The sequence below is a fragment of the Oncorhynchus keta genome, chromosome 11, assembly GCF_023373465.1.
Source record: "Oncorhynchus keta strain PuntledgeMale-10-30-2019 chromosome 11, Oket_V2, whole genome shotgun sequence".
NCBI lineage: Eukaryota > Metazoa > Chordata > Actinopteri > Salmoniformes > Salmonidae > Oncorhynchus > Oncorhynchus keta.
In genome coordinates this window covers 6,146,686-6,169,348 of record NC_068431.1, presented here as the reverse complement: position 1 = coordinate 6,169,348, position 22,663 = coordinate 6,146,686, and the positions used below count along the sequence as shown (strand labels likewise).

General features: G+C 44.7%; 1 pseudogene across 1 annotated transcript in view; it reads left to right on the top strand.

Annotated features, from left to right (window-relative positions):
* Window positions 1-22,663, top strand: part of LOC118379451 (la-related protein 1-like) — a 69,257-nt pseudogene that overhangs the window by 12,515 nt on the left and 34,079 nt on the right. Inside the window, exons 2-7 of the transcript XR_008146890.1 lie at window positions 2,692-2,762; window positions 6,470-6,535; window positions 9,914-9,994; window positions 16,137-16,287; window positions 19,884-20,018; window positions 22,318-22,470. The product of XR_008146890.1 is annotated as a la-related protein 1-like (transcript). The remainder of the gene's footprint in view (window positions 1-2,691; window positions 2,763-6,469; window positions 6,536-9,913; window positions 9,995-16,136; window positions 16,288-19,883; window positions 20,019-22,317; window positions 22,471-22,663) is intronic.

The window sequence follows — 22,663 nt, the reverse complement described above, 5'->3', positions numbered from 1 at the left end:
ATTTAGGATTTTGAGAATTGGGGACATTTATCTTTTGAAAGTTAATGGTTAATCTTTTTTTTTTTTTTTTGACCAGAGTACATGCACCTTTTTTTTAAATTTTTTATAAAACGAGACTGGCTTGTTGCCAAGAGTAAGGCTGTTGCCTGAAAATCAGTAGCTTAGGTGGTGTAACAAAATAGCTTTCTTAGTTGGGCTCTGGCATGAGTTCTTAAGATAGCTGATGACACCAATCGTTTTCTGTGGGGATGTAGCTTTTGGGACGTCAACACCTTTTATCTAATAAATAGTTGAGGAAACCATTTTGTTAGTACATGGGCCCCATAACACCCCTCCCCCTGCGCACAACTGTTTGCCCAATTCATCAGGTCAGAAACGTTCAAGTTCTTTGACAGCCCATTACCTTCGACTGTGGAACTCTCGGGTAATCCACCCCCCTATCAAAAAGGTCAGGAGGTCATTAGAGAGGGTCATAGTCAATCTTTAGTCCTATTGAGTTCAGTTCCACCTTGCCCTCACGCCGCTCTGGATTGGCCCAGTTGGCTCGGCTTCTCCTTTTTATGTTTGGTAAGCACACATTCTTTTATTCAGAGGTGAATATCCTACAGATGGGTTTGTTGACGAGTGGCGCAGAAGTCTTAAGGCCGTGCTTGAGGCGTCACTACAGACCCGGGTTCGATCCCGGGCTTGTGTTGTCTTGCCCCGAAAGACCCATGAGGCGGCGCACAATTTGGCCCAGCGTCGACCGGGTTAGGGGGAAGGTTCGTGGCTGGGATGCCCTTGTACCCCATCGCGCTCTAGCGACTCCTATGGCGGGCCAGGCGCAGTGCACGCCGACACAGTCCTCAGTTGTACGGCGTTATCCTCCGACGCATGGGTGCGGCTGGCTTCCGGGTTAAGCGAGCAGCGTGTCGAGAAGCAGTGTGGCGTGGCAGGGTCGTGTTTCGGAGGACGCATGGCTCTTGACCTGCGCCTCTCCAGAGACGGGGACAAGACTAACTACCAATTTAGATATCATAAAATTGGAGTGAAAAGATGTCATCAATAAAGGTATGCATGCTTGGGAAGGGTTTTGGCAGAAGACGGGCAGAAAACTACTGCTTTAGAATAGAACCCAAGTTTGTTTCCCTACTGGTCTTGGCTCTGTTCACCTGAATCCTCGTTCGTTACTGCACAGGTAGCCCCTCCCCGTTTCAGTACATTTTCTTCCGTTTGTTACCTAGGGTAACCATGACCCTGTCCCAGCTCGTAACGGGGGATGCCGTGAGCGCCACCACCTGTTGGAGAGTGAAGTCTGGAGTACTGCGACCACCAGCACTTTTCACCAGAACTGCGGTTAAGAAGACTCTTGCGGACAGACAACATTTGCGTACATGCATACAAGCTGATTTTTAAAAAAAGAAGTGAGCACAAAGAGGTCCTGCTACAGTTTGAAATTCATAACTAAGTTGGAGGGCAGGCCCAACACAGAAATCCCACCCCACACACACACTTCTGTTCACAATTTTCTTTTAGTAAGTGGCTTTGGCTGAGTTAATTATTTTTATTTCTGTAAACTTCTCACTGTGTGTCTGGCTTTGTCCGAGGCCATGATTGCCAGTAAGGAGATTTATACAGATTTGCATGGGTTGTCAACAGCCCAGCAGCTGAGCAGCTGAGCAGCGTGCTACACAACCTCACCAGCTCAATGCTTCCTTATGTTCGTCAGTTGTCAGACTACTTTCACGGCCCTCCCGGTTCACAATGAACAGGCTTTGGTAGAGTACAGTATGGTCTACATAATCGGATGAATGTGAACTCCGGTCAGGTGCAGTACATTCACCGTCTGTCCTAATTAAACTTAAAACACAGTGCAGTCTTTTTTTAGTGGTTCGGTTTCTGCAGTATCGCCAGAGCACATACTTTCAGACATTCCCATGCTGTTACTTAGGCCTGAATCAAGAGTTGACTGTGACTGCTTTGCTAATGCCCACTCGCACATAACCGCTGCCCCTGCACATTGACTCTGTACCGTAATACCCTGTATATAGCCTCCACATTGACTCTGTACCATAATACCCTGTATATAGCCTCCACATTGACTCTGTACCGTAATACCCTGTATATAGCCTCCACATTGACTCTGTACCATAATACCCTGTATATAGCCTCCACATTGACTCTGTACCGTAATACCCTGTATATAGCCTCCACATTGACTCTGTACCATAATACCCTGTATATAGCCTCCACATTGACTCTGTACCGTAATACCCTGTATATAGCCTTCTTAACCAACAATGCGGTTTTAAGAAAAGTAAGTTAAGGGCATTTCACAAGTCTACTACACATTGTATTTGGCACATGACAAATAGAATTTGATTTGAAATGGCACCTTATACCCTATGTAGTACACTACTTTTAACCTTTGACCTATGGAGAACCGAAGGTTTAGCAGCTTCATAATGTGATGTAATAAGTTCCTAAATGAGAGATCAGACAGGCTCGATAATGGCCTGTTATAACCTCCTAAATGAGAGATCAGACAGGTTACAATGCTCTAACCACTAGGCTACCCTGCCGCCCCATAGAGAACGAGGTGCTGTTTGGGACACAACCAAGAGGTTAAGTAGAAGATCTTTATTGATGGCTGTACAAGGCAGACCTTGGTTGTGATGTCCACCATGTCTTTTGTTGTTGTTGTTTCTACAGAGCTGCCGCCCACAACAGGCCCGGCCAAGGTGGTGAAGGCCCCAAATCCCCGTCCTCGGAGAGGAGGAAAGGTAACAATACACCTACTGTTGGCCAATCCACTGCCCGTGTGTGTATTAAGAAACAGGCCATGCTTTCTGGTATGCAAATTATTAGAAACCCTCTAAAGTGCTTCATTCACACCGTTTGGATGTTTGTTTTCCCCCTTGTTGTACAAGAGGACCTTTTTCTGGACCACACCCTGTTGATTGATGTTGTGGAGCTTTAATTTGATCAGCATAAAGTCATGTTGGTCTTTCTCTCTCTGTCCCTATGGGGCCCCCTCGTTCTTTCTCTCTCTCTCTCTGTCCCTATGGGGCCCCCTGTGTCCTCTCTCTCTCTGTCCCTATGGGCCCCCCTGTCCTCCCTCTCTCTGTCCCTATGGGGCCCCCTCGGTCTTTCTCTCTCTCTCTGTCCCTATGGGGCCCCCTCTCTGTCTGTCTCTCTCTCTCTGTCCCTATGCGGCCCCCTCTGTCCTCTCTCTCTCTCTCTCTCTCTCTCTCTCTATAGGGCCCTCTGGCCCCTCTCTCTCTCTCTCTGTCCCTATGCGGCCCCCTCTGTCCTCTCTCTCTCTCTCTCTCTCTCTCTCTCTCTCTGTCCCTATGGGGCCCCCTCTCTGTCTGTCTCTCTCTCTCTCTCTCTCTGTCCCTATGCGGCCCCCTCTGTCCTCTCTCTCTCTCTTGGTCAAAAGTATTGCACTATATAGGGAATAGGGTGCTATAGTAGTGCACTATATAGGGAATGGGGTGCTATAGTAGTGCACTATATGGGGTGCTATAGTAGTGCACTATATAGGGTGCTATAGTAGTGCACTATAGGGTGCTATAGTAGTGCACTATAGGGTGCTATAGTAGTGCACTATGTAGGGTGCTATAGTAGTGCACTATGTAGGGTGCTATAGTAGTGCACTATGTAGGGTGCTATAGTAGTGCACTATGTAGGGTGCTATAGTAGTGCACTATGTAGGGTGCTATAGTAGTGCACTATGTAGGGTGCTATAGTAGTGCACTATGTAGGGTGCTATAGTAGTGCACTATGTAGGGTGCTATAGTAGTGCACGATATAGGGAATAGGGTGCTATAGTAGTGCACTATATAGGGAATAGGGTGCTATAGTAGTGCACTATATAGGGAATAGGGTGCTATAGTAGTGCACTATATAGGGAATAGGGTGCTATAGTAGTGCACTATATAGGGAATAGGGTGCTATAGTAGTGCACTATATAGGGAATAGGGTGCTATAGTAGCGCTCTATATAGGGAATAGGGTGCTATAGTAGCGCACTATATAGGGAATAGAGTGCTATAGTAGCGCACTATATAGGGAATAGGGTGCTATAGTAGCGCACTATATAGGGAATAGGGTGCTATAGTAGCGCTCTATATAGGGAATAGGGTGCTATAGTAGTGCACTATATAGGGAATAGGGTGCTATAGTAGTGCACTATATAGGGAATAGGGTGCTATAGTAGTGCACTATATAGGGAATAGGGTGCTATAGTAGTGCACTATATAGGGAATAGGGTGCTATAGTAGTGCACTATATAGGGAATAGGGTGCTATAGTAGTGCACTATATAGGGAATAGGGTGCTATAGTAGTGCACTATATAGGGAGTAGGGTGCTATAGTAGTGCTCTATATAGGGAATAGGGTGCTATAGTAGTGCTCTATATAGGGAATAGGGTGCTATAGTAGTGCACTATATAGGGGTTAGGGTGCTATAGTAGTGCACTATATAGGGGTTAGGGTGCTATAGTAGTGCACTATATAGGGGTTAGGGTGCTATAGTAGTGCACTATATAGGGAATAGGGTGCTATAGTAGTGCACTATATAGGGGTTAGTGTGCTATAGTAGTGCACTATATAGGGGTTAGGGTGCTATAGTAGTGCTCTATATAGGGAATAGGGTGCTATAGTAGTGCACTATATAGGGGTTAGGGTGCTATAGTAGTGCACTATATAGGGGTTAAGGTGCTATAGTAGTGCACTATATAGGGGTTAGGGTGCTATAGTAGTGCACTATATAGGGAATAGGGTGCTATAGTAGTGCACTATATAGGGAATAGGGTGCTATAGTAGTGCACTATATAGGGAATAGGGTGCTATAGTAGTGCACTATATAGGGAATAGGGTGCTATAGTAGTGCTCTATATAGGGAATAGGGTGCTATAGTAGTGCACTATATAGGGAATAGGGTGCTATAGTAGTACACTATATAGGGAATAGGGTGCTATAGTAGTGCTCTATAAAGGGAATAGGGTGCTATAGTAGTGCTCTATATAGGGAATAGGGTGCTATAGTAGTGCACTATATAGGGAATAGGGTGCTATAGTAGTGCACTATATAGGGAGTAGGGTGCTATAGTAGTGCACTATATAGGGTGCTATAGTAGTGCACTATATAGGGAGTAGGGTGCTATAGTAGTGCACTATATAGGGGTTAGGGTGCTATAGTAGTGCACTATATAGGGAATAGGGTGCTATAGTAGTGCACTATATAGGGAATAGGGTGCTATAGTAGTGCACTATATAGGGAATAGGGTGCTATAGTAGTGCACTATATAGGGAATAGGGTGCTATAGTAGTGCTCTATATAGGGAATAGGGTGCTATAGTAGTGCACTATATAGGGAATAGGGTGCTATAGTAGTACACTATATAGGGAATAGGGTGCTATAGTAGTGCTCTATATAGGGAATAGGGTGCTATAGTAGTGCTCTATATAGGGAATAGGGTGCTATAGTAGTGCTCTATATAGGGAATAGGGTGCTATAGTAGTGCACTATATAGGGAATAGGGTGCTATAGTAGTGCACTATATAGGGAGTAGGGTGCTATAGTAGTGCACTATATAGGGTGCTATAGTAGTGCACTATATAGGGAGTAGGGTGCTATAGTAGTGCACTATATATAGGGAATAGGGTGCTATAGTAGTGCTCTATATAGGGAATAGGGTGCTATAGTAGTGCACTATATAGGGGTTAGGGTGCTATAGTAGTGCACTATATAGGGGTTAGGGTGCTATAGTAGTGCACTATATAGGGAATAGGGTGCTATAGTAGTACACTATATAGGGGTTAGGGTGCTATAGTAGTGCACTATATAGGGGTTAGGGTGCTATAGTAGTGCACTATATAGGGAATAGGGTGCTATAGTAGTGTAGGGAATAGGGTGCTATAGTAGTGCACTATATAGGGGTTAGGGTGCTATAGTAGTGCACTATATAGGGGTTAGGGTGCTATAGTAGTGCACTATATAGGGGTTAGGGTGCTATAGTAGTGCACTATATAGGGGTTAGGGTGCTATAGTAGTGCACTATATAGGGGTTAGGGTGCTATAGTAGTGCACTATATAGGGAATAGGGTGCTATAGTAGTGCTCTATATAGGGAATAGGGTGCTATAGTAGTGCACTATATAGGGGTTAGGGTGCTATAGTAGTGCACTATATAGGGAATAGGGTGCTATAGTAGTGCACTATATAGGGAATAGGGTGCTATAGTAGTGCACTATATAGGGAATAGGGTGCTATAGTAGTGCACTATATAGGGAATAGGGTGCTATAGTAGTGCACTATATAGGGGTTAGGGTGCTATAGTAGTGCACTATATAGGGGTTAGGGTGCTATAGTAGTGCACTATATAGGGGTTAGGGTGCTATAGTAGTGCTCTATATAGGGGCTAGGTTCCCACTCTCTAAACAGTGTTACATTCCTTGGATGTTTTTTTATTCTATTTATTTTTAGGTTGGGGATTTTGGAGATGCTATGAACTGGCCAACACCAGGGGAGATCGCAACTAAAGAGACGCAGGTAATTCAGCGCCCGGAGATCTACACACACACACACACACACACACACACACACACACACACACACACACACACACACACACACACACACACACCAGTGGCCAGTTAAGTAGGGTACAGTACTGTTTGCAGTAGTAGTGAACACACAGCCTCTCTTAGATATCAGGTTTTCCTCCCACAATTTAAAAAAATAACTTTCTGTCTTAAAACATCTGTACGTAACAGAAGGTAAGCTTGGCATAGAGGAACTACTTCACCACCTTTATCCGCTTGAATTAAATAGTAGCTAGCAAGACTGAGATCAATGAGTTTCTGTTTTAATAGAGTGTATTTCACAGGTCGCTAGTTAGCATCAACGACCTTCACTTAAACTCAGATTTTTCCTGCAAACTTGGGTTTTGAAATCGCAACTTTCTGGCATGTCTGCCTCGTTATTTGTTTGAGAGAGTTGTCTGTCTGAAGAGAAACCCCAAACCCCAGAATATATATATATTTTTCTTATCCCAAGTTGACGATAGAATCAGTCATTGAAACTAGATCCTAGTTACTGCTGTTGCCCAGGGTCGGGTTTTGGAGACTCGAGAACACGCAGCTCTTGTTTATTCAGAAGGTTACAGGACCTCTCTCTACAGACAGACAGCCTCAACCAATCACCTTGACTTATCAATTAATAATACCTCTTAGAGCAGGAGATGTGCTCTTACTCCTCATTGGTGGAGATGCAGAGTTTGATACCTCTTAGAGCAGGAGATGTACTCTTACTCCTCATTGGTGGGGAAACAGCAGGCTAGGTGGAGATGCAGAGTTTGATACCTCTTAGAGCAGGAGATGTACTCTTACTCCTCATTGGTGGGGAAACAGCAGGCTAGGTGGAGATGCAGAGTTTGATACCTCTTAGAGCAGGAGATGTGTTCTTACTCCTCATTGGTGGGGAAACAGCAGGCTAGGTGGAGATGCAGAGTTTGATACCTCTTAGAGCAGGAGATGTGTTCTTACTCCTCATTGGTGGGGAAACAGCAGGCTAGGTGGAGATGCAGAGTTTGATACCTCTTAGAGCAGGAGATGTACTCTTACTCCTCATTGGTGGGGAAACAGCAGGCTAGGTGGAGATGCAGAGTTTGATACCTCTTAGAGCAGGAGATGTGTTCTTACTCCTCATTGGTGGAGATGCAGAGTTTGATACCTCTTAGAGCAGGAGATGTACTCTTACTCCTCATTGGTGGGGAAACAGCAGGCTAGGTGGAGATGCAGAGTTTGATACCTCTTAGAGCAGGAGATGTGCTCTTACTCCTCATTGGTGGGGAAACAGCAGGCTAGGTGGAGATGCAGAGTTTGATACCTCTTAGAGCAGGAGATGTGTTCTTACTCCTCATTGGTGGAGATGCAGAGTTTGATACCTCTTAGAGCAGGAGATGTACTCTTACTCCTCATTGGTGGGGAAACAGCAGGCTAGGTGGAGATGCAGAGTTTGATACCTCTTAGAGCAGGAGATGTGCTCTTACTCCTCATTGGTGGGGAAACAGCAGGCTAGGTGGAGATGCAGAGTTTGATACCTCTTAGAGCAGGAGATGTGTTCTTACTCCTCATTGGTGGGGAAACAGCAGGCTAGGTGGAGATGCAGAGTTTGATACCTCTTAGAGCAGGAGATGTACTCTTACTCCTCATTGGTGGAGATGCAGAGTTTGAGGATCAACACAGGAGAGGAGAATAGTCACTAGGAGGATGAGACGTAAATAAAGTTGGCTCTCTATTCCCCCCCTCTGATTATGACTCTGCTGTGGGTGTTTTGTGGCGGGGGGGTAATTGTAGACCGCTTTCTGACAAGTGACTCGACTGGCTCTTTTGTCTCTTAGGTGGCTACACAGTGGAACTACTTGAGGCTGTTCATGATTGGGTTGTCCCTAAATGGCAACCTATTCTCTACATAGTGTTCGAAAAATGCCCCTCTTTCCCCTTCCCAGAAAAATATCCCCCCCCCCGTTCCCTAGATTCCAAGAAGACAGGGTGAGATATTACTATCCTTTGTGCAAGCACTTCCAAGAGTTAATGAACAGTGAGCGTGGTGAAATTTGGGGAGCGCATCGTCAGTATTCACTGTTTCCCAGAGGTATAGGACCCCCACCCCGAGATATCGACTTGAGGGCAAACATGAACTCCAAGACTCAGCACTGCAGGCTTAAATACACATCTGAGACTGGTAGAGGGACTCTGAGCCGTAGCAGTGCAGTCAGCTGAGGCATCCATATGATCCAGCCTTCATTTCCCTCAGGTGCTGGTGGGTACCACGGACGGAGGATGCAACTCATTTGTGCCCTCTTACAGTAGCATACCCCTGCAGGCTATTTCTGACAACTGGGATCGGGGAGATAGTTCCTCAGTGGCAGAGTGACCGAAGTATAAACCCCTTTTTTAGACGGGTGGGATGGGGGGGGCTAGGAGCGGCTGCTGCGTACGTTCTGCCAGGCTAGCGCAGGCCTGAGGAGATGTAGGTCAGAGCAGGGCTAGGAATAACCAGGCCTGGACGGGTCCCTATAGATGGGATGTCCTTTTAGGGATCCCCACAATAACCCACGGACCTCTGCTGCTATTCTGGGGGGTTGTCGGCGACCAAACTTTTCCAAACGTTGCTAAATCAGTCAGTTACTTGAAAAATTAGGTATCAGAATTTGATATTTTTTGTACTTTTTAAAGCTTTTTTAAAATAGGTTGGCTGTTTTTCCCAGAAAGTCTGTGAAGGTTTTGGTTCAGTACTGCAATGAAACTAAAGCTATGTCCCCAAGGGCCATTGTATCTTTTGACAAGACAACTTCACTGCCCACAATTTCCTATGAGAATTGTTCAGTTATTTTTAAGGTGATTTTTTTTTTTTTTTTTCTAGAATTTGTTGGAATTGAGGTTAACACTTAAAGGTTGCGTACTCAGTGGTTAGGTTTGTGTTGGGTGGAGGGCCTGAATGTAGAATGCCACACCTCAACTATCACAACCCTCCCCAGACACCAAACCTTTATTCTCATTCTGTGGCGTTTTGTGGAGTCTTTAGAATCATGCCTGTAAAATGAGAATGTTTTCTGTAGAATTCTGCCCATATAAGGTCAACAAATTCTATAGAATGAATCGGCATTCTTGCCCTGTTAGTTTTCGATGACATGTCATAAGGAGTCTCATAACAATGATGAATTCCATACAATTTTCAATACACACTTCAGCTACATGGCATTGCAACACACACCTATACACCATCATCATCTATCATTGTGTGTGTGTTGTTGAAATGGCATTTAAAAAAAATATATAATTTTTTTCATCCAGGACGCAATCCTGTCATTGGGATTGCGCCCTTATCCTAAAATACCTTCCCTTCTGTCCCCCCTGTGCTCAGATTGAAGTTGTGACTGGGATTGTGTCATGCCCCATGCCTGTCAGGCAGGTCAGAGAGGTGAGCTCCCCACGGAGATCCCCAGTAAGTTCACCCTTCACATGGACCTGAAGCAGCCCGGTCTAGGAGCCTCCACGGCCTCCTGGCTTCCGTAGAACCTGAATGACCTGAACCAAAAGGATACTCCGTAGGAGTATAGTGGGGGGGATGTTAACCAATCAAAAAGCTTGCTGGGGAGTTAGTGGGGGGGATGTTAACCAATCAAAAAGCTTGCTGGGGAGTTAGTGGGGGGACGTTAACCAATCAAAAGCTTGCTGGGGAGTTAGTGGGGGGACGTTAACCAATCAAAAAGCTTGCTGGGGAGTTAGTGGGGGCGTTAACCAATCAAAAAGCTTGCTGGGGAGTTAGTGGGGGGACGTTAACCAATCAAAAGCTTGCTGGGGAGTTAGTGGGGGGACGTTAACCAATCAAAAAGCTTGCTGGGGAGTTAGTGGGGGGCGTTAACCAATCAAAAAGCTTGCTGGGGAGTTAGTGGGGGCGTTAACCAATCAAAAAGCTTGCTGGGGAGTTAGTGGGGGGCGTTAACCAATCAAAAAGCTTGCTGGGGAGTTAGTGGGGGGACGTTAACCAATCAAAAAGCTTGCTGGGGAGTTAGTGGGGGGACGTTAACCAATCAAAAGCTTGCTGGGGAGTTAGTGGGGGGCGTTAACCAATCAAAAAGCTTGCTGGGGAGTTAGTGGGGGGACGTTAACCAATCAAAAAGCTTGCTGGGGAGTTAGTGGGGGGACGTTAACCAATCAAAAAGCTTGCTGGGGAGTTAGTGGGGGGACGTTAACCAATCAAAAAGCTTGCTGGGGAGTTAGTGGGGGGATGTTAACCAATCAAAAAGCTTGCTGGGGAGTTAGTCAAAATCAAAAGCTTGCTGGGGAGTTAGTGGGGGGACGTTAACCAATCAAAAAGCTTGCTGGGGAGTTAGTGGGGGGACGTTAACCAATCAAAAAGCTTGCTGGGGAGTTAGTGGGGGGCGCCAATCAAAACGCTTGCTGGGGAGTTAGTGGGGGACGTTAACCAATCAAAAGCTTGCTGGGGAGTTAGTGGGGGGCGTTAACCAATCAAAAAGCTTGCTGGGGAGTTAGTGGGGGGACGTTAACCAATCAAAAAGCTTGCTGGGGAGTTAGTGGGGGGACGTTAACCAATCAAAAAGCTTGCTGGGGAGTTAGTGGGGGGACGTTAACCAATCAAAAAGCTTGCTGGGGAGTTAGTGGGGGGACGTTAACCAATCAAAAGCTTGCTGGGGAGTTAGTGGGGGACGTTAACCAATCAAAAAGCTTGCTGGGGAGTTAGTGGGGGGACGTTAACCAATCAAAAAGCTTGCTGGGGAGTTAGTGGGGGGATGTTAACCAATCAAAAAGCTTGCTGGGGAGTTAGTGGGGGGACGTTAACCAATCAAAAGCTTGCTGGGGAGTTAGTGGGGGGATGTTAACCAATCAAAAAGCTTGCTGGGGAGTTAGTGGGGGGCGTTAACCAATCAAAAGCTTGCTGGGGAGTTAGTGGGGGGACGTTAACCAATCAAAAAGCTTGCTGGGGAGTTAGTGGGGGGACGTTAACCAATCAAAAGCTTGCTGGGGAGTTAGTGGGGGGCGTTACCCAATCAAAACGCTTGCTGGGGAGTTGGTGGGGGCGTTAACCAATCAAAAAGCTTGCTGGGGAGTTAGTGGGGGGCGTTAACCAATCAAAAAGCTTGCTGGGGAGTTAGTGGGGGGACGTTAACCAATCAAAAAGCTTGCTGGGGAGTTTATTATAATAATAATTGACGAGATGGTTGCATGGACCCTGATTTTTAAACTCCTGGGTTGAACAGAACTATGGAGACCCAGCATGAGAATGGTTTTAGGTCCAACCGTAAACGTCATGTAGGTCTGTGCAACCAGCAGTTTGTGCATGTCCAGGCGGAGTATGATGGTGGAACGGCCTGCTGGTAGGGTGAACGTAGCCATTGGAAAGCTCGACGAGTGGTTTCGATTTAACTTCCAATCGCACAGAAGGAATCAGTATTTCTTCAGAAATTGGTATCAGGTTTGCTGTGGCCACAAAAGAAAATTAGCATTATATTAGTTTTTCGGAGTGCTCAGTGGACGTTATAACTTCCCATTTAGGCTATTTGTTTTCCGTTAGTTTGCTCATTCATACTTAGTAATGTTAACAGCTATTCTGGTTCCTGTTCAAATACAGGAAAGTATACAGTTCTTCTTATTTGAATGTGATTAACAAAGGTTTGTATAGCAAGTGAGCCATCTAACACATTTGAATGGCCATGCCTATTCCAGTGCGTTGTTAGGTGGTGTCTCAGCTCTATTAATTCAATTCAATTCAAGGGCTTTATTGGCATGGGAAACATGTGTTAACATTGCCAAAGCAAGTGAGGTAGACAACATACAAAGTGAATATATAAAGTGAAAAACAACAAAAATTAACAGTAAACATTACACATACAGAAGTTTAAAAACAGTAAAGACATTACAAATGTCATATTATATATATATATACAATGTACAAATAGTGAAAGGACACAAGATAAAATGAATAAGCATAAATATGGGTTGTATTTACAATGGTGTTTGTTCTTCACTGGTTGCCCTTTTCTCGTGGCAACAGGTCACAAATCTTGCTGCTGTGATGCACACTGTGGAATTTCACCCAAAAGATATGGGAGTTTTTCAAAATTGGATTTGTTTTCGAATTCTTTGTGGATCTGTGTAATCTGGGGGAAATATGTCTCTCTAATATGGTCATTATCTGACTGTCTTGTTGTTGTGTGGACTACTTTCATTTTTTTTTGCGACATGAAGAAAAAGGGGAGAGAGAAGAAGGGGAGGGGGTGGGGGGGAAACCAACGACATTTTGAAATGCGTGTAGTACAAGTGTGAGAAATGACTAGGCACCTCGTCTTGCCAAACGGACCCTTCAACTGAATGCTTTGCAATGGTCTTCCTATGCAAAGTGCCCCCTGATAGAAGTTAACTTAGCGAGGTGAGCTCAAACATACCAAGTGAACTAAACTTGCGTTTTAGTTTGACTTACGTCTCAAATGGACACACTGCATGACTAATTGAGCAGAGGTGATTAAACACAGGATCTGCAACTGTCTCTCGGCAGCTTTCTGGCCATGTCAAAAGACTTGGCAGTTTAATACTGTTTTTCTATTCTGATCATGGAATTTCTGATCTTGGCATTCCGAATACGCGTGTGTCTAAACTTTAGGTTTCAATGTGTCTGTCATATCCACATAGTGGATTCCCCCTTTTCCCGGGCACTATATTCAAATGCCCAGTATGCATACTGCAAATGGTGGATCAGGCTAAATATGATGACACAACTTGACGGCAGTAGCAAACTACCTCTGTAGCTAGCGAGCTAGCTGGCAACGCTAAAGGGATTGCAAACAGGTTCCCATAACTGTAGCCAAGCAAATATTTTTTTAAATAAATATTAGCTTGCTGGCTAGCGAAACATGTTCCTCACACGCTAGGAACGTATTTCTTCAACATTATAATGAAATGAGCATGTCACATAAATTAAATCTAAAAATATATTAAATAAAACAGACGGGACCATTCAGGATAATCCACCTCAGTCTTCTAAACCCCGAGGTAGGTTAATTTTTCGGCTGGACAATTTAGCCATTTTTTTTTTTTACAGAAGACGCACCAGAATAGCTTCCAAGAGGCGTTGCGTTTCCCTGAGTGTGGCCCAGTCTCAATCTTGACTTAAATTTATTATTATTATTATTAAATTTGCTTGAAAATCTGAGACGCGGTTTGAATGTGTTCTGTCTTGCCAGACTGTTTTAAAAAAAAAATAAAAAAAAAACTTAATGTTCAAATAAGCTAAACCATAGTCTGTCACATCACATAACCATCGACGACGGCTGACCCGGCTGACCCAGCTGACCCGATCGGAACATCGCCCAGCCCTACTCACTAATCTTAACCCCCACAACCTGTCGTTGTGTCCCAGAACAAGAAGGAATACAACTGTATTTCTTTTGTTGGTTTCTTTTCCCCTTTTATAGAGTACCACACACGGGGGGTGAATCACAACTTCTTCCATGTTAGCTACGTTTCCATCCAATTGGAGACCGATTGTCATGCTAATATTTTTTTTAATCATTTAGATCCCAGTCATGCAATGCGATTATTTTCCTTCCTGTGCTATCCAGCTCAATGGTGCTCTCTCACGGGGGAGGGGAGAGAATCGTGTGTGTGTGTGTGTGTGTGTGTGTGTGTGTGTGTGTGTGTGTGTGGGGCACAAACGGCAGACTCCACTGCGAAGCACATGGTCTGCAGGTTGAAAATGGTGAGATTGTGGACCCCTAAATTGATAGTGCAATTCGTATATAGGCGAATTTACAACTAGCTGGTTACTTCTCATGCTGATATTGACTTTTGTATTGTGTGTAGCAGCTAGCTAGCTAGCTTGATATTGACTTTTGTATTGTGTGTAGCAGCTAGCTAGCTAGCAACACACTATATACAGAAGGATACGGACATCCCTTCCAATTAGTAGATACGCCAACTTCAGCCACACCATTGCTGACGGGTGTATATAATTGAGCAAATAGCCATGCAATCTCCATAGACAAACACTGGCAGTAGAACAGCCCATAATGAAGAGCTCAGTGACTTTCAACCTGGCACTGTCATAGGATGCCACTTTTCCAACAACTCAGTTCGTCAAGTTTCTGCCCTGCTAGAGCTGCCCCCGGTCAACTGTCAGTGCTGTTATTGTGAAGTGGAAACGTCTCGGAGCAACAACGGCTCAGCCGCGAAGTGGTAGACAGATTCCAGGGGAACACTACCTGCCCCAATGCATAGTGGCAACTTTAAAGTTTGGTGGAGAAGGAATAATGGTCTTGGGCTGTTTTTCATGGTTCAGGCTAGGGCCCTTAGTTCCAGTGAAGGGAAATCTTAACGCTACAGCATACAATGACATTCTAAATGATTCTGTACTTCCAACTTTGTGGCAAGTTTGGGGAAGGCCCTTTCCTGTTTCAGCATGACAAAGCCCCCATGCACAAGCGAGGTCCATAGAGTAATGGTTTGTTGAGATCGGTGTGGAAGAACTCGACTGGCCTGCACAGAGCCCCGACCTCAACCCCATTGAACACCTTTGGAATGAATTGGAATGCCGACTGCGAGCCAGGCCTAATCTCCCAACATCAGTGCCCAACCTCACTTATAATCTTGTGGCTGAATGGAAAGCAAGCCCCCGCAGCAATGATCCAACATCTAGTGGAAAAGCCTTCCCAGAAGCCTGTTCTAGCAGCAAAAGGGGGGACCAACCACTACCTGGTTATGTAGTGTAGCTAGCTCGCCAGCCCAGAGAGAGAGCATTGCATTATGGGCTTTGTCGTCAACTTGAGCTGCAACAGATTTCCAAACTGTTTTTCACATGCTGCTACCAACTTGATTTATAATGCAGTGTTTCCCCTATATGCATCTAGCAGCAATGGCGCACTGCTACGGTTTTAAATTGTTGCCGCCAATACATTTTCAAAATGGTGAAACGTAAAACGACTAAAACCATATTTTTAAAGTGTGTATAAAAAAATATATTGGAGCAATCTCTTTATTCTCTCTCCTCTGAGATCATCTTTGAGAACGAACAATCATCAAAATATTTCTTTTTTTTAAATTTTTTTTTTAACGTGACAGTCAGAATCTAAAATGTCCGGGGCATTCGGGCCCCTGTTGATTCTGTTTATAAGGTTGAGTCGCTCAGATGGCAATAGAACACGGCGTGAGGCAAAATGTGTAGAATTGCAGGAAATTAGCTTTATAGCAGCGAACGGCGACCCCACACACACACACACACACACTACTCCTAGAGGAAACGCTAACGTCAATATGTAATATTTGTTGACAAATATTCTCAGGTGTTTTTTTTTTTCTCACTGTAAATCATTGGAATTAATGGTTTTGTGTGGTCTCTCCTCTCCTCGGTGTACTGTAGGTGACCTGTGACCTGTAACCTTAATGTTAGTCTCAAACGGCTCCTCATTTCCTATTTATTACGTTACTTTTGACCGGGGACCAAATCGAGAACAAGGTGCCGTTAGGAATGCACACTAAGTGATGCACCTAAACCTGGTTGTTGGAAGATAAAAAAATAAATAAATTTAAAACCCTGCTGGAAATATTGTACCTTGTGTTAACCTACTCCCCAGGCCCCCAAGAAGCCCGTGGTTAAGAAAGAGTGGAAAGAGAAACGTGACACCAACGAAGACAGCAAGGAGAACCAGAAGGCCAAGTCGGACGACTCTGGAGAGGAGAAGAACGGAGACGACGACTCTCAGAAAAATGGACAGAAGAAAAAAGGTGGGTGACTTTACTCAGTATTGATCTCTTTAAAAAATATATATTTTTTAAACTAAACTACAGAGTATATGAAAAGTGCATTTTCATATGTAGACACTGGAGGTGGTGAATATGAGGTTAAAAAGTGGTGGAAAAGTTTTTACAGGGCTCAGGGGAAACAGAACCCTGTGCGGTAGGACATCTGACCTTAGGGCTTTTACACAGAACAAGTGTTTGTCTGAACACACAAACTATAACAAATAGCCAGTCGTTGTGTTAACATCAATGATGTCGTGACTTGATTAACAGTATTCGGAAAAGCTGTCGCTACATGTCAATTGACACTCATGCTGTAGGCCTAAACAATGTAGGAATATCCATTACCACTTGAGGAAAATGAGCCGTGTTTACTAAATGTTTTGCATGGTGCAGACCCCAGTCTGGCTTTGCAGTGACTACTACTCCGAGTCTAACCCTCACGGTGTCGGAGGCGATGCAGGCAGGGAGATGGTGCAGGCCCCAGTCTGGCTTTGTAGTGACAACTACTCCGAGTCTAACCCTCACGGAGGCGATGCAGGCAGGGAGATGGTGCAGGCCCCAGTCTGGCTTTGTAGTGACTACTACTCCGAGTCTAACCCTCACGGTGTCGGAGGCGATGCAGGCAGGGAGATGGTGCAGGCCCCAGTCTGGCTTTGTAGTGACTACTACTCCGAGTCTAACCCTCACGGTGTCGGAGGCGATGCAGGCAGGGAGATGGTGCAGGCCCCAGTCTGGCTTTGTAGTGACTACTACTCCGAGTCTAACCCTCACGGTGTCGGAGGCGATGCAGGCAGGGAGATGGTGCAGGTCCCAGTCTGGCTTTGTAGTGACTACTACTCCGAGTCTAACCCTCACGGAGGCGATGCAGGCAGGGAGATGGTGCAGGCCCCAGTCTGGCTTTGTAGTGACAACTACTCCGAGTCTAACCCTCACGGAGGCGATGCAGGCAGGGAGATGGTGCAGGCCCCAGTCTGGCTTTGTAGTGACTACTACTCCGAGTCTAACCCTCACGGTGTCGGAGGCGATGCAGGCAGGGAGATGGTGCAGGTCCCAGTCTGGCTTTGTAGTGACTACTCCTCCGAGTGTAACCCTCACGGAGTCGGAGGCGATGCAGGCAGGGAGATGTTTTGGCAGTAACTACGGGTTGAAATTCCACCAGTCTGCCAGCCAGCGAGTGTTTTCTGACCTTCGGAATGAGGTTTTTCCTGACTGACTAGAGGAGACTAGAGCGAGAAACTTGCCTCTTTCTGGCACCTGCAATGCTCTTATTCCTCCCTTCGTTTACACCCCCGAGCACCCTGTCTTCAAAAGTGTCCCCTCGGGGCAAACGGTTCAGGTCAATCGCAACCAAAACCTCCTGTCACCCCCCCCCCGCGCTATGGCCCTCACCAACCGCCCACCTGGTCCACGTTTATCTTCCTACTTGGACTTTGCACCCTGCACTTTCATCCTACAACTACACTCAGCACTGCCTTAGACCTCTGCCACTGACTAGACTCTCGTCGGTGTGTGTGTTCCTCTTTTTGTCTCTCGCGATCTCCCTCCCTTTATCCATTCCTCCCTTTTATATATAAATGCAACGTGTAAAATGTTGGTTTTAACGAGCTGAAATAAAATTTACCCAGAATTTTTCCAAACGCACAACAACAAAAAAATGTTTTCTCTCAAATTGTGCACCAATTTGTTTACATCCCTGTTAGTGAGCATTTCTCCTTCGCCAAGATAATCCATCCACCTGACAGGTGTGGCATATCGAGAAGCTGATTAAACGGCATGATCATTACACAGGTGCACCTTGTGCTGGGGACAATAAAAGGTCATTCTAAAAATGTGCAGTTTTGTCACACAACACAATGCCACAGGTGTCTCATGTTTCACTCGGGGAGTGTACAATTGTCATGCTGACTACAGGGAATGTCCACCAGAGCTGTTGCCAGAGAATTTAATGTTCATTTTCTCTTCCACAAGCCGCCTCCAATGTCGTTTTAGAGAATTTGGCAGTACGTCCAACCGGCCTTACAACCGCAGACCACGTGTAACCACGCCAGCCCAGGACCTGCAACCATCCCGCTTCTTCACACGCGGGAGATATATGGTTATTCCTGTGACTGTAGTCATTTGGCTGACCAAAAAATGGCACCCAAAATTCCTAAATGAGCATCACAACCCTAATCTCTACACATAGTTGTAATGTAATTTATAGTGCAGTCTGTAGTATTTATAGCTTCAGTGTTCATAGTGCAGTCTGTGGTGTTTATAGCTTCAGTGTTCACAGCTTCAGTGTTCATAGTGCAGTCTGTGGTGTTTATAGCTTGTGTTCATAGTGTACATACTATATGTGGATATATTGTATTTTTTTTGTATATTGTCTCTAACTCTGCAGCACATGTATTTGGATAAATAAATATGATTTGTTATTCTCTCACCCACCCCCTTCGGCAGACAGGGCCACGTCATTCTTAACTCTCCCAGAGTGCACTGTCAAGAATGACGTGGCCCTGTGCCTATCTGCTGACGGTGTAGGTGAGAATTGCCACAGTTCGACGTGCTCGCTCTAGTCCCCTGCCCTCGAGCACACTCCACTAACAGAGCACTGACACCGCCAACTGGCCAGCGAGGGAACTACACCCCTGGCTGGGGCGGCAGGGTAGCCTAGTGGTTAGAGTGTAGGACTAGTAACCGGAAGGTTGCAAGTTCAAACCCCCGAGCTGACAAGGTACAAATCTGTCGTTCTGCCCCTGAACAGGCAGTTAACCCACTGTTCCCAGGCCGTCATTGAAAATAAGAATTTGTTCTTAACTGACTTAAATAAAGGTAAAATTAAAAATTAAAATTAAAAACATGGAGGAGGGCACTGTTCCAGCAATTATAAAACGGATTAGTTTGTGTGTGGGGGGGGCACTGTTCCAGCATTACAAAACGGATTAGTTTGTGTGTGGGGGGCACTGTTCCAGCAATGACAAACGGATTAGTTTGTTTGGGGGGGCACTGTTCCATCATTACAAAACGGATTAGTTTGTGCAGAAGACAGAGTAAAACGTGAGGTATTTATTTTAAGTGGTTTCATCAGATTTCTCAATAGGGTTTAGAGTTCCAGAGGTGAAACCTAATAGGCTGGGAGAAGTAACATCAACTAGTTCAGTGCTGCTCTGTCTCCCCCCTGCAACATCAACTAGTTCAGTGCTGCTCTGTCTCCCCCTGCAACATCAACTAGTTCAGTGCTGCTCTGTCTCCCCCCTGCAACATCAACTAGTTCAGTGCTGCTCTGTCCCCCCCCTGCAACATCCCCCTCTGCAACATCAACTAGTTCAGTGCTGCTCTGTCCCCGTCCCCCCCCTGCAACATCAACTAGTTCAGTGCTGCTCTGTCCCCCCTGCAACATCAACTAGTTCAGTGCTGCTCTGTCCCCCCGTCCCCCCTTCCTACTCTCCCGGTCTGCCTGCATCTCACGCTTGGTCTGACACTAATCAACACTATTGGTGTTGTGTAAATGTGACAGACAGGTGCCGCTCTAACGTGTGTGTGTGTGTGTGTGTGTGTGTGTGTGTGTGTGTGTGTGTGTGTGTGTGTGTGTGTAGGGAACAAGCACAAGTGGGTGCCGCTGATGATGGAGGTGAAGTCCGAGGGGCCCAGAGAGCGCTCTGCATCCAGGAACAACACCCGTCAGAACGAGGTTCCCAGGATGCCCCCCAACAACAGGAACGACCTCCGAGGTGACTGACATCACCCAGCGCCAGCCTGACCCCTTATGTCAGCCTGGTTGGGTACCATATGGCTCCCTATATAGTTCACTACTATAGCACCCTATTCCCTATATAGTGCACTACTATAGCACCCTATTCCCTATATAGTTCACTACTATAGCACCCTATTCCCTATATAGTGCACTACTATAGCACCCGATTCCCTATATAGTGCACTACTATAGCACCCGATTCCCTATATAGTGCACTATTCCCTATTCCCTATAGTGCACTACTATAGCACCCGATTCCCTATATAGTGCACTACTATAGCACCCTATTCCCTATATAGTGCATTCTACTATAGCACCCTATTCCCTATATAGTGCATACTATAGTGTGCACTACTATAGCACCCTATTCCTATATAGTGCACCATTCTATAGTACCTATAGCACCTATTCCCTATATAGTGCACTACTATAGCACCCTATTCCTATATATATACTGCACTACTATAGCACCCTATTCCCTATATAGTGCACTACTATAGCACCCTATTCCCTATATAGTGCACTACTATAGCACCCTATTCCCTATATAGTGCACTACTATAGCACCCTATTCCCTATATAGTGCACTACTATAGCACCCTATTCCCTATATAGTGCACTACTATAGCACCCTATTCCCTATATAGTGCACTACTATTGACCAGGTTCAGTCTTCCCTTCAGAAAATATTCACACTCCTTTACTTTTTCTACATTTTGTTGTTACAGCCTGAATTTAATCTAGATTAAATTGAGATTTTTTTTGTGGGGGGGCTTTTATCTACACACAGTACCCCAAGTGGAATTGTGTTTTTAGACATTTATTTTTTACAAATGAAAAGCTGAAATGTTAGTCCATAAGTTTTTAACCTCTTTGTTATGGCGAGCCTAAATCAGTTCAGGAGTACAAATGTGCTTAACAAGTCACACAATACGTTGCATCGACTCATTCCGTGTGCAATATGTGGTTCATGTGATTTTTGATTGACCAGCTCATCTCTGTACCCCACTCATACAATTATCTGTACGTTCTCTCAGTCGAGCAGTGAATTTCAAAGGAAACCTTTCAGGGATTTCACAGAGGCCAATGGTGACTTTAAAATGGCTGTGATCGGGGAGAACTTGACCTGGTTGTGGTCCGGGTCCCAGTTAAATAAAGACGTTAATGAGAGAGCTAGGATGGACGTAACTTTAGTCAATATAACTCTTTGTATAGCACTTTTTTTTTTTAAATGTACAGAGACAGAATTCATAACATGGGCCATTCTTAGTGTTCTCCAAGTCAGAACCGTAGGATAACTAAAGGGGGCATATAAACACACAATGAAAGTGATTTACAATATTCGATGATTACATTTCTCTAAAACAGGTTATAGGCTATATGTGCACCACCACCAAATTAATAGGTGAAAGTCCACATTAAGTACACAATAATGAGAAAATATATTTTTTAAAGGGTGTACCCTTGTGGTGTTTCTGTACTGCACGTTCTGATTCTTTATTTTATAGGGCCCTGTATCTTAGTCCTATATCTTACCTCAGAAGTGTTAACTTCAAGCGGACTAGGATCTAGTTACAATGTCCCATAAATTGAATGTCCAAATAAAGTATTTACACAAAATTAAGTTTTGCAGCGACACAATCCTAAAGGTATGCTACAGCTAACAATTAATTATTTTTGACTGTTTGCAATTCACAAATGATAATTTTGATTCCTGTGATTCGATTCACCATGTTTGAACCAAACTCCAACTACTATAATGGCAAAGCAAATAATTTGATTTGTAAATTCATATAAATAAATATATAATATGTCAATTTTAACTTTTTTTAAATTTAACTATTTTTTTTTTTTTTTTTTAATATATGAAGTGAGACATCTGTTTTATATAGTAATTTGTATGGTCTAAATGCTACATGTAATATATAACAATTTGACTCTGCCGGAACAAGGCTTGGTTTGTCTTTTATAAAGTGGTCAACGTTTGACATTTGGATTTAGTTTAGTGTGTTTTGTTAACTTAAAATTACAAAACGACTAGGTTCCAGTTCGTTTTACTAAACCGTATTTCCACAGTACACGGTTGCCATAGCACTCAGGTTGCCATAGCACTCAGGTTGCCATAGCACTCAGGTCAGGTCCATCTCCATTAACACTCCCGCGCAGGCGTACTAACAACAGACTGATAGCACCGTAATAACATAAATATATAGGGATACTTTAAAACAAACTTAAGTTTTACTCTTTTAAAAAAAAAAAAAACTTTTATTTCTCAGACTGGCACAGCGGGAAGTACGAGCGTGAATGTCGTGAGGACCATGATGAGGTGTCCAGCGTGAAGAGTGAGGGTGCTCCCTTCCGTGCCGGGTTCCGGGGGCGTGGCCGTGGCAGGGGCAGGGGACGGGGACGAGGCAGAGGAGGCAGCAGAGGTAAGCTCTCTGTGGAAATGAACAGATATGGTATCGTTATCTAGTTGGATGAGAGAGCCACGGTCTTAAGTTATCGAAGAACAGCGATGTCCTAATAGCATATTTATTGAGAAGTCGTGTGTAGAAAGTAAAGCATTACCCTAGCAAAGATTTTAAAACTCTATTTCAGGTGTCTGTTTTTAGTACTGAAGTC